Below are 17,843 nucleotides of genomic sequence, written 5' to 3' on the forward strand. Positions count from 1 at the left end.
TTGTAGACCTTTTTAGGCAGTGTAATTAAAGGCAGAGTGATTACCTCAGTGGTAATGACTGAATTTTGGACGTAACAATGAACAAGTGATGTTAGGGATTGCTGTCATCATATTTTAAAAAAATAACTCTTTAGGCTAATGAGTTTATCAATGGTAGAAGGAACCAGTGATCTGAAACTGGGTTGGGAGATGTAAAGGAATTATCATTAAATGATCTAGCAGAGAAATAAAATTAATTTCAGACCCAAACAGCCTTGGGTTGTTGTAACCATGTTGTGAAACATTATAGACTAGAATAAATGTGACAGTTCTGCTCATTAAGTAAGCAAACAGTAAACAAAAGTAGAAATTCTTTAAAATTATTCTTAATATTAGAATCAAACACATTTATTTACATAGATGGTCGTAAAATGTACAAAAACTTCTCAAAAATTGAATGTCTTTTGCATGTTTTTACAATACACAGTATATGTATTACATTATAATGTGTGTGTGATTTGTAATTCCAGTAAAAATTATGGTGATTTTATTTTAGAAACTCTTCTTCAAAATGCATAGATAAATTTTGGGAGGTCTTACTAAATGGAAAATGTGGACGACATTTCTTTTACTAATTGTATGAAGGCATAAATACTAAGTGAAGAGTGTGAAAATATTAGTCAGCACCTGTAGGATTCCAGTAAATAGGTGAAAATATGGTTGAACAGTGTATTTGCAGCTACAGTTTCTAGCCATTAGCTTCATAGATTCATGCTGAAATTGTTCTCACCTTTATTTAGGATATTTCATATAATGCTGGAAATTGACCAAGAATACAGTTTTAAAAAGTAATAAATGTCTGCTAAAAATAATCCCTCTGTCAACGAGTGATAAAACGGGCTTGTTCATGAAAATAATAGTATTAAAATATAGTAAATATTAAATAGTGATGAGTTAAACTACTACTGATAAGAAAATGCCATTCAAAACATGAATGTTTTTGTGGTTCAGAATAGATGTTCTACAAAGCTAAGATTCATTAAATAGTAAATGTTTCTAAGTTGATATAATCATGTAATAATCATGGGCATCTATTTGATTTTGAACTTTGATAACATGCAGTCCTCAACAGTCTAGGCTCCCAGAAAAAGAAAATTAAATAAAAATTAACTGATAAAATCATTTTGAGTTAAAATGTAATTTACACATGCCGATGCAATAGGCTAAATGTTTATGTCCCCCCAAAATTCATATGTTAAAATCCTAACCCCTAATGTGATGGTATTAGAAAGGGGAGCCTTTGAGGGGTGATTAAGTCATGAAAGTGGTACCTTCATGACTAGTATTAGTGTCCTTATAAAATCAGCCTCAAATAGCTTCTCACTTTTCCCACCAGGAATACTAGAGGAATTAGCATTAAATAATCTAGCAGATAAATACCATTTATTTTACTAACTGAGGACACACTGGGAAGGTTGCATTTTTAAACAAAAAAGTGAGGCCTCACTAGACACCAAATCTGCTACCACCTTGATCTTAGGCTTCTCAGCCTCAAGAACTATGAGAAATAGATGTCTACTGTTTATAAACTACCCAGATTATGGCCTTTTGTTATAGCACTCCAAATGAACTAAGCCCAGAAAACTATGCTGAATAATTCAGAGAATAAGGCAACTACAAGTATGGTTTTGTTGTTGTGATGAACCTTATCAATTAAGACTAATTTAAAAATTGTGATTTTCTCCTACATAATAGTCTCCATATTTGTTCCTTCCCCTTAAATACTGCCATCCCCAAATCCTAAACATATTTTCCTTAGGAGTCTGATACGGCGGGCTGTGTGCCCTCCCAAATCTCATCTTGAGTCGTAGCTCCCACAATTTTCATATGTCATGGGAGGGACCCGATGGGAGGTAATTGAATCATGGGGGCGGTTTTCCCATGCTTTTCTCATGACAATAAGTAAGTCTCATGAGATCTGATGGTTTCATAAAGGGGAGTTTTCCTGCATAACTTCGTCTTCTCTCGCCTGCCACCATCCATGTAGGATGTGACTTTGCTCCTCCTTGCCTTCCGTCACAACGGTGAGTCCCCTCCAGCCATGTGGAACTATGAGTCCATTCTCTTTCCTTTATAAATTATAAAATATCAGGTATATCTTTACTAGCACCATGAGAACAGACTAATACAGAGTCCAGAGTGTTGATGCCAACACACATCTGAAGACATTAATATAAGGGGTGGGCAGACTCCTTTCTTCAAATACCAGGACAAGGGAAACCTTTAACACCTTCAGAACAATCAGAGAATGTTACTAAAAAGCAAAAGCTGCTTAATGACCAGAAGGAAAAAGCAGGCATCATTTCAGAACAAGAGCCCTTATTTTAAGCAATAAAGATGTTTGTTTCTTTAAATAAACTTTTCGAAAATAATGATCAAACATACACTAATAACAACCACATGCTAAAGATCTTTTTCCAGGTAGAAATCAGATCTTCTTATATTAGTAATTTAAGAGTATGTTGGTAGAATTTAGCAAACTTTAAGTTCAGAATCTTAAAAAATGCATGAATTATATTTATCTCTCTGTCTTTTCTTAGAAAACAGCATATTTCACTTACAATTTATCAATTTGTTCTTTTTCTCTTAGGCTATGTGAATGAGAGGCTGAAAAATCCCATAAACATGAGAATATTGATGTTAGATAACTCAAGATCAAATTATCTGATGGTTTTCAGGTTTGTGCCTCATTAGGAGGGTTTGATAGTGACACTTTCTCAATAAAGAACTTTAATTTTGCAGGCATAGACATAGCTTTTGTCATTGTATCTTAGAAACGATCTTTTACAACTCTTAAGAAGTTGTATAAAAAATTATTCTTATTATTTGTATCATAATAAAGACCAGAAACATTATTACAGAAATACAAAACCAGGTAGCAGATATTTAATAACAGTTTATAGAATTAGAGATTTTATCCTGTCTGACCCTAAGTTCATATCTTCTGCTCTGTACATCTAGCTCAGGGTGCCAAGACCAAACCAAACACAGGAACGAACAAAGAAACCCAGGAGGGTTTATGCTCTCATTTTCCCAAATATCTGATCATAGAGTAGGTTAACTGGTAGATGATTACACAAAGGTGCTTATACAGGTTAATTGGTGATTAAATAAAACTATTAGAGGGTTTCTTAGTGAATTCCTGTCTTTTTCAAAGTATTTTAAACTGGATGGAATCTCGCCAAGTCTTCAAGCGTATGAAACAACGATTCATGGTTATTAAGAGCAAATGCCCCAGAGAGATTAATCTGTGCTATCCCAACAGGCTGACCTTTTCCAAAGACATAGCAATTTAATTATCTACTTTGAAAAGCACAATTATAGTAAAATTCAAAACCTGATTTATAATCTCATCTATAATGCATGTAAATAAGAGATTTTGAGTTCCTTTTTCTAGCACTGTTATACACGTATATGTAACCAATAAGTACTAAACCAGTACTAAATAGTTCTTGCTTTTTAAAACTATGGGGTTTTTATTAAATACCAATATTTAATAAAAATAAAATTTCAAATTATGAGTGCTTTTCAGTATGTCTTTATTCTAAATTTTGTATATTACTTGCATGCTGATAAATAAGAGGGTGCTTCTAAAGTTTGTGAACCTGGATAACTTGACCTGGATAGAATTTCTGCTCAAGTGCAAACTGAGGAAATGGTATCACCCTTCATTTTCTACTTAATGATTCTGTGTTTTATTTCATAGAAGCATAAATTAGAAACCACAGTAAGTTCTTGAAATTTGCAGCTCACTATAATATGCACTTGAAAAAACATAAATTATGCTCTTATTCAGATAATCAATTTTAAATATTCATTAAAGACGTATCTACTTACCACCATACCCTTCCCTCCAATCAGAGGAGGCCAAATATTGGAAAGTGTGAACACACACACACACCCACACACCCCCCAAATAACAACTCCTGTGATGCCAGTCTTCACTAAATACCTTAAATACTTTCCCAGTGTGATGTCTGTTTCCTTATAATGTGTTTGAATATTGGAGGAAAAAAATTAAATGTGGTAAAAATAAGCGAAAGGATAAAAATCTAAAATTAATTTAGTTTTACCTATTTTCAAATGCTTTATGAAACATTTTAGATACATGTTAAATAACCAAAAAAGTTAGTAATGATAGGTGTATATTGAATTTTATATATCAAAGTAGAGGGTAAAATAACAACAGTTCTGAGTTATTTGGAGAAGGGAGATACAGAATGCTCATATTAATTTCCCATAAAAACGTGTGGGGTTTTTTTGAAAATTCAGCATCACAAAGTAGTTAATAGCATGCATTTATTTTAAAATGAGATAAAGCATCAAAACAGGATATTAAATATGTATCTAGGAGGTCTTCTAGAGGATGGAAGGGCTATGAGGAGGACTGAGAAAATGGAAATGAGAAAATGACTTTAAAAATATGAAGAGGATTTTCCAGAGCTGAAAAAGGGATGCTTTAGACTAAAAGATCCTACCAAGGGCCAAGAAGAATAAATTGTCAAATGCCTTACACCATACACATCACCGACAAATTTCAGAATGCTAACAGTAAATGAGGGAATAAAAAGCTTTCAGAGAACAAGAACAGGTTACCTCCAACAGAATGTGATAGACAAGTGATTTGTAATAGTGGATTTAAAAGTCAGTAGAACAGTGCTATCAAAGATTTGATAGAAATGATTTCAAACCCAGAATGCTGCATGTAAGCAAGCCCCTCATAGTTTATGAAGAGAAAGTAAACATAATTTTAGAAATACAAGAAGTCAAAAAGTTTATGTTCTTTGAATAATTTCTTTAAATAATTACTAAAGAATGTTGCCTGGAAAACTGCAAAAGGAATACCAAAAGAAAAAAGCATGATATATAAGGAAAAGAAAACCTGGAATAATAGCTGTTCTGCAGATAGAAAAGTTAAAAAGCAATTGGTCGAATTATAGTGCAATCCCGAAAATTGTAACTGAATGGCTCAGAGAAGTGTGTCTTCAAGAAGGAAGTAAATTCCATTAACAAACTTTAATGATTAAGATGATGGACTAGCTTAGCAATATGATGAGGAAATCATAATATATTTTTGCCAACAAAGAAAAATTTTTTCATAAACTCTGGGAAAAAAAGAATTGCACAAGAAATTATTGGTCCAAATATGAAGCAAATTAAATAGGTATTAAAATATTATGTAACCTATATTTCTGGCATATGCCTAATTCTTATTCTTTTTAAATAAACAATTTCATAGAAGTTTCAAGACATCAAAAAACAGAGACCAGTCAAGTCTAACTTGTTTTTTCTAATAAAACAATGCCACATGAGTCAGACGAGGCTATCGTATGCCACTAATAAACCCTGTTGTCTCATGACTTTTAACATAATGCAAGTTTATTTTATTTCTTGGTTTCATCACAGATGAATAAACCCTGGTGTCTCACGACTTTTAACATAATGAAAGTTTATTTTATGTATTTGTTTTATCACAGATGAATGTTGGTCAAGTTGCTCTCTGTGTGCTTTCCTGTAAATTGTTACCCAGAGAAATATGCTCCTTCCATTACGTGGGTCTGCAATTCAATGTTCTTGATTTCTGGATGCACTGACAAGAGAAATAGTGCAAGATATTTGAGAGGTCTGTCCTAGAGTGATATCTATCTCTTTCACCCACATTCTACTCAGTTCCATGGCCAACCCAACTTCAGGAGCATATGGATATGGGTGAACATGACAGTTTCAACTATAATTGCCAAACAACACTATGGTATTATCTATATTGTTCGACACCTTTTAGTCTAAGGAGAGAAATAGCCAAGTGGCACCGTTCACTTAGTCTTAAAGAGACATGAGTTTGTCTTCACCTTGACACAGAGCTTTGTAAGATTAGCCAGTCAACTCTGGAAAAACAGTGCAATTCTTTCAACCTCATCTATTATCCCCTGGAGCATTAATTATGAGCTATATGACCCCTAATTAATTATGACCCCTAATCACAGCTCTCTGACCTCATTTGAGATAGTGTCACTGGGCATATACCTCTTTATTCTTAAACAGAAAATTTTAAAAGACACAAGTATAATATGTGAAAAGAATTAGATGTTTCACATGAATTCCACGTTTTAAAATCTTTCCCCCCTTAATACAAAATGCATAATATTTCTTCTGGAATGGGGAAAAAAGATCTTACTGAGACTCATATTAAAAATGATGGTTTTCACTTCCAATATTACTCTCTTCCATGAGAATGAAAAATATTATTAATTGTAGAGAATGTTAAAGAATTTCAATCTTCCAAATCTGGCATGATGTTGAGCAATGGAAAATATAAAATAAATCTATCTGACCTTAAAACGTGCAACATTCTCCTTTGAATACCCCAAAGGATAGCATTATTTTTTCTTCAGGTCCTATTACTCCAGTTAGTTGCAGAAATGGTGTGTAAATTAACACCAAATTGGCATCAGGATTTATTGAATTGCAATTTTTAGATCCTATAGGTGAAGCCTAGAATAATTAATTAAAGTGACAGAATAAAATAAAAATGCTATAAACTTAGGAGATGTAAAAGTAAAATGAGGTAAATTACGTATTTGCTTCTTCAGGTTAAGACTGAAGAGTAATTTTTTTTTATTTATAGAACAAGGACTAGAGCTTAGAACCAGAGCAAAAAGTAACAAATGCAAGTCATAAAATATAACATCTTAAATGGAAAGTTGGTAGCAGGAGACAGGTAATCATGGTGAATTCATTAGTTTTGCTGTTGGAGAAGCAAGATAATGTACAAACGTAGTCAAGAAAATATATTGATATAGTATGTTATTCAGATTTTGGTTGTTAACCAGAAACCAAATAGCAATGGTTAAATCTGGCCACCTCTAGGAGATGAGAATGAGGCTATGAGGCAAATAATACTATTTTTTACTTAATACTCTCTTTATTGCTTAATTTTTTTACATGTTAATATCTTACTTTACAATAAAAAGTAACAACTTTGTGATTATAATAATGTCATAGGGTATATACCACACTGGCCTCGGCATTCTTTCTTGGCATGAATTCAAACAAGGCCATGAAGTGATTGCATTCTTAATTCATGAGAAATATTAAAAGGTAACTTGTTCAAGCCTCTTTGAGATAGATGAATGACTACTAGAAATATATTTCTTAACACTATTTTAATGCCTTTGATAAATGAAAACTCACTATATTTTAAAGCTGGGTCCTCTTAGTATAACTCTAATCATTTTTATGTTCCTTGTTACATATCAAAAGCTACCTTATTTCAATGTTGCCCATCTATTCTTGAGTTAATTACTGGCAAAAAAAATGTATTTGAATTGGGGGGATTAAATATTAGACATTAGACTTATAGAAACATCTATATTTCAAAAGTGGCAATAAAACACATTTATACAAATTATACCAGTTTGTTAACAATTCACTAAATCCCATTTAACCACTATAAATGGGCACCGAGGGATACATCAGTTTTGTCATCTGGTGGAATCGCTCTCCCCTGCTAACAATAATAGACATTGTTATTAAAGGGTACTATGATCCGTGAAGAAGTGCCAACAGCATATTTCAATTCAACAGAAAATTACCTCCACTGCTACTTTAAAGACAAACAAAACTAAGAAGGGACTAATCTGCATCTCCATACTGTTGAAAATGTATGGTCATTTAGAGGATATTTATGCTATTGAATATCTATTTTATAACCTCTTCCAACAGCACTATCAATCTTGGATTTTCTCTATTACTATGAATTTACAATCATCTTTATTTCGTTGTAATTGTGGGGGATTTGTCTCTTATTTAACTGCTCTTTATCTCAAGGACAAAAGAATACGAAATTTTCATTCAAATAATGCATGTTTACAGATTACATATATCCTTTATAATATGTGTTATAATTTATCTGCAAGAAGAAATATAAACATAGAATGAGCTCAGCAAAGGTCCTTTGTGCTCAAACATTTTGCATTCCTTCCAAGGGGAAAGAGAATAAATAGTTGCAAAAGTTGATGACATACCCTCTTGCTTCAGTATTTAGGAGACACTGTGGCCACAGTGTGTGTGTGCCTACACCAGCACAGCAAAACCGCTTTTCACTGCAGCTTTTCCCACCTGAGGACGTGGTCCTCACACAGGCCTGCCACCCTCTAGGTCCTGTGGTCCAGTGAGCTGAAGCCTCTTGACTCTGACCTTTCAGAAACAGCTGGATGGGACCCATGCATGTGTGTGTTTGCTCACATTCACATGTTCACGAATGTGAAACTCTAAATATCATCAAAGCTTTCATATCTGGTGGCTAAACTTTACCTATCACCCCCCAAATTCCTTAAAATAATCAAAATGATATATTCTTTTAGGCAAGCACACGTAAGAACAATTTATCTTTTTCAAAAATAGACAAGGGGGTTCTGGACAGATTGTAGATGTAAAGAAATAGTTTTTTTTTTTTTTTTTTCCTATTCTTCCCAATATCCCTATAAAAACAGATGGATGACATCTACAACAAACCCAGACCATCATTTATCTTCACAAATGAAGAAATGAAAGCAGCTGGAGCCAGGCGTCGAACTCAGGCAGTACTACTCCAAAGCCCAAGCTCTTGCCGACGACGCTATGCTACAAAATGTGTAGGAGGCTCCCATTAGTGTTTAAAGCTTTGTGGGTTTACTTGATTACTTTTATATAAAGATGGTAGTATGATAAGAGCAGACAAGCAGGATTACTTCCTTTTCAGTGTGTTGTAGGCAGGAAGAACAATAAGCTTTTGCAAGGCAGCTTTCCCCTAAAAATGTCACTTATGTACGTGTGTTTGCCTGTTTGTGTTGTTCCCCTTACTTTCAATAGTGGCCACTGGAATATGTTCTGTGATCATCTGGGATCAAGGGATTGTTCAGGCAGACGCCAGCACAAAATATCACCAGAAAGTATTCCTCATCTCTACAACTTCACGGTGACAGAAGAAGGAAATGGTTGTAAATGAATGAATCTGAGCATTTAGCATTCCAATTCTATAATTTGCTGTACAGTGCGACATTAGAAAATTTTTGTAAAATTTTGCAAAATTCTGTAAGCATGATTACATCCAAAACCCATAACAGATGTACTGTGCAATTCTGGTATAAAGCTGTGGTGACCTGTTATCAGAAAACCAGTGGAGGATTTTAACCAATATGAGTCAAGGAACCTCTATCTAATTTTTCTTTGCTCCAGGGACTGTATATTTCTTGTTGTTGCTTTAAAACTTCTACTCCTTTATTGGCAAGTCTTCACTTCAGTACCTTTATTACTTGTTCTTAGTCTACATTTCCACATTTCCAGACTTTAAATCTATTTTATTTATTTATATTTTTTAGACCGAGTCTTGTTCTGTCGCCCAGGCTGGAGTACAGTGGCATGATCTTGGCTCACTGCAACCCCCGCCTCCCAGGTTTAAGGAATTCTCCCTGCCACAGCCTCCCAAGTAGCTGGGATTACAGGCACCTGTCACTACACCCAGCTAATTTTTGTATATTTAGTAGAGACGGGGTTTCGACATATAGGCCAGGCTGGTCTCAAACTCCTGACCTTAGGTGATCAGCCCACCTTGGCCTCTCAAAGTGCTGGGATTACAGGTGTGAGCCACCGTGCCTGATCATCCACACCTTAAATCTAATTCTGCCCTTAGAGATGTGCAAAAATAACTGCTGCTGCCTGCCTTCCTTACTACTGCAGAAATGGTGTTCTCATTTTAAAATCTGAGCTCTCTTTGTTCATCTGTATTGTTGCAACAACAGCCTTCTCTTTGCTCCTAGGAGTGATGATGTTTTATTCTTGTGTCTTTAGCAGGGAGAGACACACTTTTGCATCTAACCTGAACAAAGAATTTCCTTGAGATATTTCCTGTGTTTCTGAACCATTAAACATCCTCCTAGAAACAGTACTTCAGTAACTTTGTTTTCCAGTCAATTCACTTGCAAAGTCATTAAGGCAAAATGAAAACATCAGCATGAGTCTTCATTTGTTTCTCCTTCTCACCAGACATGAAGGGTCTGGCCATACAGCTTGTTCAGGCGGTTGGCCACTGTACTGGACATCAAAGCTTAGAGTTAGGGAACACAGAACGGTGAGAGCCAAATGCCAATGCATCCATGTCAAAGAGTACCAGATTAAAAACAGGTAGATAATCACACTTCAAATCAATAGTGCACATCAGGCAAGGAAAACCATGGTTCCTGGTTTGAAAAAATGCAAGATAAATACCATGAGAACTTGGTGAAGAATTTCCAAAGCAGACAGTGGTGAAGAAACAGAAGAGCATGAACGAAAGAACACACAGCTAGGAGACTTATCTCATTCAAAAGCACCTGTACCTGGGAGATTTGTGTTTTTGAATGAGGACTGAAATAGACATTTTTATTTCTTTTTTTTTTTTTTTTTTTTGACTCCTTAAGCAAGAAAACCATTTCAATAGTAAGAAATCAATGTGAGACCTCTGTTATGAGAATTTAAATTATAATTTGGCAAGTCAATTGGAAAGTACATTTCTGTAATATGGATAGAGTCAATATAAAAATATAATAACTTTTCTGTTTTCTTTTATCAGCTGCTCTTTGTAAATTTAAGATATGTGAGAATTCCATGATCTTTCAGATGCTTTTTCTTCATTTCAGAAATAAATTTGTGCATTGATGACTGGAGGAATTTGTGTGTCTCACAATTTCACCTAGAATTTTCAAATATATCTAACATCTCATGAAAAGAAGAAGTTGTGTATTATATCTATATAAACACAAAATAGAACTTAATAATTACTTTTGTCTTTACTTTTGTCTTTATGTGGCAGAGTTAGTACATTTTTCAGGTATTATATTAACACTAAAAAATTTCAGCCCTTCCCTGAGCCTCCTAAACAGAATCTGTTTTTTTTCTATTTGTTTATGTTTTTAAGTATATCCCATTTGTGAAACATTCACATTTGAATAATAAAATTTACCCTTCTGCATTTGAGTAAAAAAAGGAGTCTTTTAATTCAAAGTGTGTTTTAAAAATATATAAAACATGTTTCTTTTGGCCTAAAAATGTAGAAAAAAATTAACCAACATATGCCTAGTCTTCAAGCCTGGCTAGTCAAGGATAAAAATGATAACTTAATTAAAAATTCAATTCATTTAAAAATGTTATTTAATTTTATTTTTGAGGCAGAAGAAAACATTTATAGTTAGTTCTGAATTATCATTGAAAAGCTTGCTATCCTCTCTAAATTCTCATCAATTTTAGCATCATGATAATGTCCTCCGATCCTGCTTCATACAGGAACATAGACAGCTACCAAGTCTACCAGATGGGACTCCTTCTTTAATGGTCTGTTGAAGGATGGGAATCACTCTTCTCCCTCTAGGATCTGAGCGTTCTGCTACTCCAGGAGGCCCACATTCTGACAGCTAAGGAAGTGAGAGGCCAAGATCCGAATTACTTGTGAAGTGTAAATCGCATACCTGGCACGATGGCACTAAAAATTCCTGCTGAGCTATTGAGTCAGCTGTTGAAAAATAGTATGTTGGAAAGATGAGTGCTTGACTTTTAATTGTAGCTATCTGTACTGCTTTCACCAGAAATAAAGACTACACTAACAGCTTAGCCATTTCTCCACTCCCTACCTCCCACGAAAAGACAAGAAAGTATAAAGGGAAATTACAGAGCAACATGGCAGTGTAAATCCAGATTTGTAAGTTTACCAGCTAATAAAGCCACGAGAAGACAGGCATGCACTAGGGAACGCTTTTGTACTATTGTAGACAAAACAATGCTTGAGGGAATAACATGCTAATAAAAAACCATGAGTTATGATTATTCCACATGATCAGAGCAGCAGAGCTCTCCCAAGGAGATGCATTCATACCCCAACAGTTAGGGAGGAATGGTTCTCCTTTCTTGTGAAAGAAGAACATATGACACTGCAAAATCATATTTGAGCCATAAATTCACCCTTGTCATCTTTTATAAACATGAAATAATTGTTTTGGGTTAGCACATTTAACAATTCATGCAGCCAAAACCTAAGTATGTCCTTCAAAAGCCAAGTTCAAATTTGCTCAATTTCTATCTGCATAGATTTTTGTCACTGTATCCTATAACAACCAACTTATATAATTGATGAAACTTCTAGATTGTCTCTGGATAATAACACAGCTACACAGCCCATGATTTTAGTCCTTATCTACTCATGATTTGGTTATTTGAGTAAATCAAAGCAAGATTACACTTACTGTCTGAGAAGCAGTAGATATTGTTGAAAATATTCAGACTTTGAAATAAGTTAGAAAGAGTTATTTTCAAATCTTTGCTCAACAATTACTTGATGACAACTTTCTTTCCATAAACCTTAATTTTTACATTCCTAATTTTTGGATTTTTTTGGCAGCGATTTGTGAAAACTGAAATAGTAAATTTTAGGTTCCTAGCACATAGCAGATGCATAATATACACTCACAGTATCTTTATTATTTTGTAGTGGTCTTATGATCATAAAAGTCATGATAACAGGATTATTAATTTTATATTGCTGCTATGACAATATCAGAAACTTAGAACATAAAGCAACAGAAATTCATTATCTTCCAGTTCTGAATATCAGAAATTCCACAGCAATCTCAGCAGGCTGAGGTTAAGGTATCACTAGCAGGGTGTGTTTTCGTCCAGAGCCTGCAGCAGAGAATTCATTTTCTTTGCCTTTTCCAGGTTCTAGTGGCTGCCCACATTCCTAGGCTCATGGCCCCGTCCTCTGTCTTCCAAGCCAGTAACGTCAACTTTGTCCTTTGCTGTTGCTATCGTTCTGGTTCTCATGTCCACTTTTCTCTTCTCCTTCTAAGGATCTTTGTGATTATACTGGGCCCTGCAAGATACTCTACCTATAAAGGTGGGTTGATTCGCAACCTTAATTATACCTGCAACCTTAATTCTTCCTTGCTGTGTAACATAATATGTTCACAGCTTCCAAAGATTAGGATGCAAACATCTGTGGGCCATTATTTTGCCTACTACAGATGGCCACAGATATAAGCAATGTCTAGACTGTGCAAATACAAACAAAGCCAGATCTGCGATTCCCATAGTCATACTGATTGTTTATGTTGTCTGAATTATTGTTGAGAAAAACAGTTTGGTCTAGTTATGGCCTGAAGTCTTACAAAATTAAATTCCTGGTTTCTTTTTTTATGACTGAATCATGATTCCATTTTCTAGCGATACCTCTGTATTTACTGCCCATCAATAATAGGCCTATTATAAACATATATACCACCTAAACCAGCTGTCCTTTCTTAGTGCAAATCAATATTAATTTCGTTTTGGGGCTTTCGCCAGATCAAAAAGACGGGTAGAATGTAGCTTTTCCCTTTCTCGTTTTTTTTGACCTTATCTTAAGGAAGCCTCAGGGAAAAAGAAATCTATTTGATTTATATATTTATGACATATGGTAAAAGATAAAGGGAAAATCAGTCACTATTCTAAGCAGAATAAAAAACTTAAATTTTAGTTTTCCTTTAAAACACGAGGCCATTCTCTTAATACCCATTTTTTTTTCATTAACATTGATGTAATTCACAAAAGTAACTGACAGCACAAAATAATATTTGTCACATATTTTCAAAACCAAATTGCTTAAAAGATGTTATAGAGTTATGCCATTTTAGCTGAGAAACATCCCTCAGGCAACTTCTGCCTTCAGGCAAAGGACAGAAAGGAACAATTCTTATTCTACGGCCTACTGCAAATAATGCTTAGAGCCTCAGTTTCCACAGTTTTCTGGCAGCTGACCGGTCCTGATAAAGAAATATCTTTTAGACAGCTTCACAGATGCCTAAACTGAACAACCGTAAGTCAAAAATTGATCAGACTCCAGGAACTGAATCTTGGGGTTCTGTACAGTCTGAAGAACTGTAGTCTATGACAACCACTGCCATTTGGATTACAGATTACAGAGAAATTGAAAAAGTCTGGAAAATGTATTAATTTTCTCACTAGCCATTAAAAGCTGATAACCTTGGGTAAATTAGATGGGAGATTTTTGTCATTCTTCTCTCTGGATTAACATGTGGCTTAGTGTAAAACCCAAGCAGATAGGGTTGTACATTTGCTTCCTCAGCTGGGGCCTACACAATTGTTCTAGAATTCTTACAGGACCCTGTGACTAAAGGCTTGATGTCTTAGTTCAGTGCTCATCAAAAGCAAATGAGCATGAAACTCACCCTGGAATCTTGTCGAAATGCACGTTCAGTAGATGTGAGGTGGTGCCTGGAGTTCTACATATCTGACGAGCTCCCAGGAGAAGTTACAGCCAGTTGGCCAGAGCGACACTTAGTCCACTAAATCCCCTGTACTATGGATTTCTCTACTTTTCTGTATGTTAAATGTCCCTAATGCATTTTGTCTTCCTCAGTTTGTCCATAGCCTCTACAGTAATACAAGACATTTTCAATTTTGCTGATGGATTTCATAATGTAGAATAGGTCATAACCTAAATATGTATTAAACATTTGTTATACTTAACATGAAGAAAATGTGGCTGGCATATACTCTTTTAAAGAAAGTTTTTCTTAAAATCTACTTTCCAAGAATCTCTGGTTTCAATTTCTAAACTGTTATTTTTCTGTGTTTTAGTGTCTTAGTCATTATAAGGCAGACACATTTGAACATGTATTATGCCTTATGTATTCTAAGAATAAAAGATGAGCAAGATAATTTTATCGTTTTTAATGATCATAGATGAGAGGATGGGAAAAGGAACTCTGAATCATTGGAGAGAGCTAAAAGGATCTCCCAGCAAAGTATGTTCCTAACATTTCTAGTTGGCACAGTCTAGTTAGGGGGTAGAAGTCAATCTGCTACGACAGCCATCAGAGAAACACAAACATCATGATTCGTAATGATTGCCTTAAGGACAATCTAGAGGTTCATGGTTCAAAACTGACATGATCAAGCCAGGGGGTACTATCTAAAGAGAACATGTATCCAAAATGGAAAGAGAACATAGCCTTACTAAGACTCTCTTCACCATTTACATTGACTTATATGGGGACAAGCTCAGTGTTAGAGGGCGCCAAGGATGCATCTCTAAGGAGTTTAAAGACTTGAAGGAGAAAACAAAAACGTTTGCCTCTAGAGAGAATTTGTAATGCTATAAAAATAATGTCAACTGATATAGTTAAACTGGTTTATAATAACAGACTAATGACTAGAAATGAAGTATACCTTCTTAGGTCTATTGAAGAATACTTTCCCTTGGATAAGAGCTTACTTCATTTAGACTATAACGACTAGTATATGACTATACAAATATGTTGTTTAAAAACCTAGACATATTAAGATAGGAGGCCAGGAATCATAATACACCAGGCAGATGTAATCCTATATGATTTAAAGTGTAGCAGATATTGTGGGTGAACCAAACACAAAAGACAGAGCCACATACAAGAAACTCTTTTATGGAAGAGATGGGGTGCATGTCACAAAGTAAGTAATATTTATATTGTGCCTTTATGAAGGATAAAATTTTGCCATGTGGCATTAAAAGTAATTAAAAGTAATACAACTAAATAATAAGTTTAATGAAATGTATAGTTAATTGAAATGTAACGTGGGCCAAGATACAATTTTGTGCAGGGACAGCGTTAGAAAATGAATTTCTAAAGAATGTTAAATACTCAACATGACGTCTTTCCCTTTTTAGTTAACATCATCATAATGTTGAAGAGAAAAACTTCCTAGGTCTTGCCACCACAATTTCTGATACAGAAACTGTCTCCATATTTACCACTAGACTTTGGATATCTCTGGAAAATTAGAATTGGGATCAGAGAACATGGAAATAGTACAGAAAGGTCTTAATACTGTTCAGCATTGCCCAGTACGTAACAGAATTGAATAGATGCTCAGAGTGTGCTGCTGCTCTATGAGACTTTCAATAGGGTGGGCCCCTTATTCATTGTGCAGGAAGATAACAGTAGGATGTGTAAAGTAGTTAATGGTGCACTGGTTACCAACTTGTCTAAGTCTGGTAAGATAGAACACACTCATACACAACAAATTAAGTAAATGGATTTATTCACTAAAGAAAAGCAGGAAAAAAAAAACCCAAATGACAGAAGCCTAGAATTTATTATGAGTCAGCCTTCAAAGCTCAGAAAGATGCCAGGGGCAGATAGAGTGTCACCTGTTTGTACCCCACAGCTGAGCGACCCTGGAAAGTAGTTTTCTCTAGGTTTTATACCACAGGGTCATCTGACTCACTGAGATACATTGTTGAAGGGCATTCTTTTTCTAGGGCAACGCTAGAATGGATTCCAAGCTGTTCCAGCTGGTCTCTCTCAATCTCAGGTTGTTATATTCCCAGCACATCTAGTTATTCTTGAGAACTATAAGTGAGAAAGAGAGGAGAACTGGGTTGGTCAAAAACTACCCAGAGAACTGTCCTTCATGTAGGTGTAGAAAAAGAAACCCTAGTGGTAATCATAGAGACTTCACACCTACATCGAGATTCATATCCCATGTATTAATCCATTCTCACACTGCTAATGAAGACATGCCCAAGACTGGGTAATTTATAAAGGAAAGAGGTTTAATGGACTCATGATTCCACATGACCAGGGAGGCCTTACAATCATGATGGAAGGAAAAGGAGAAGCAAAGGCATGTCTTACATGGCAGCAGGCAAGAGAATTTATGCAGAGAAACTCCACTTTATAAAACGATCAGATCTCATGAGACTTATTCACTATCATGAGAACAGCATGGGCAAGACTTCTCCCCATGATTCAATTACTTCCAACTGGGTCCTTCCCATGATATATGGGAATCATGGGACCTACAATTCCAGATGAGATTTGGGTGGGGATACAGGCAAACCATATCATCCCACCTCTGCAACTTATTAAGTATATGACCTCTGGTAAGTTACATTTTCTGTGCAATTGAGGATGACAAAAGTTTCCAAGGCATAGAGTTCCTGCAATAATTTTTAAATTCCAGAAAATACATGTGCTCAGAAGGTAGTCTGTGCTTTAAAACAATGTTAGGTATTATCAGGGTCTCCCATTGTAATACAGGTTGTTCTTTTATTCATCTATACACCCCCTGTATTCTCTCTTCATTTTTCTAAAGTGTGACTTTTATAATGCTTGGTTTTCTTTATGTTATTTATTTCCATTCTTTGTAAAAACTCTATTCGATGAGATTTGTTGTACAGAAGCAAATCTTCCATCTTGTTCTCATGCACAGTGACTGATTTGCATTTAATGCAGCCATCACTCTTTTCAAGCGTAAGTATAAAGCCCCATATTAGAATGAACACATCTGTTTATCTGTCCGTGAATAGATTTAACTTTGGCTTAAAATATAGCCGGTTTGGTTTTACTATTTAGCTTCTTAAACCAATCACTTCTCTATAAACTGGCACAATCAATTATCTTTTGGCAGCACTGGTTTGCTTCCAGATTTAAAAATATTTCAAGAGCTGTATTCTACATCCACAATTCTAAAGTTAACTGTGTTTCAGAATGAAGCTGAGGCTATGAACAGAATTATGTTATGCGACAGACCAATTTTTATTTACAATTTATTTATTACCATGATTTTACAAGTTTGCTTAATTCTCTGTGGATTGACAACAGGGCAAAGATCATGGAAGGACTTAAGCATAACACCTTTCCTCACCTGTTTTAGCAAGGACAGACTTTGGCCTGATTCATTTTTCAGGTGGTAGGATATATTTTTCATAAGACAGTGATCTCTGTAATTCCTATTCATACACCAAATTAATATCT

This window comes from Chlorocebus sabaeus, chromosome 22 (genome assembly GCF_047675955.1).
Source record: "Chlorocebus sabaeus isolate Y175 chromosome 22, mChlSab1.0.hap1, whole genome shotgun sequence".
Classification (NCBI taxonomy): Eukaryota; Metazoa; Chordata; class Mammalia; order Primates; family Cercopithecidae; genus Chlorocebus; species Chlorocebus sabaeus.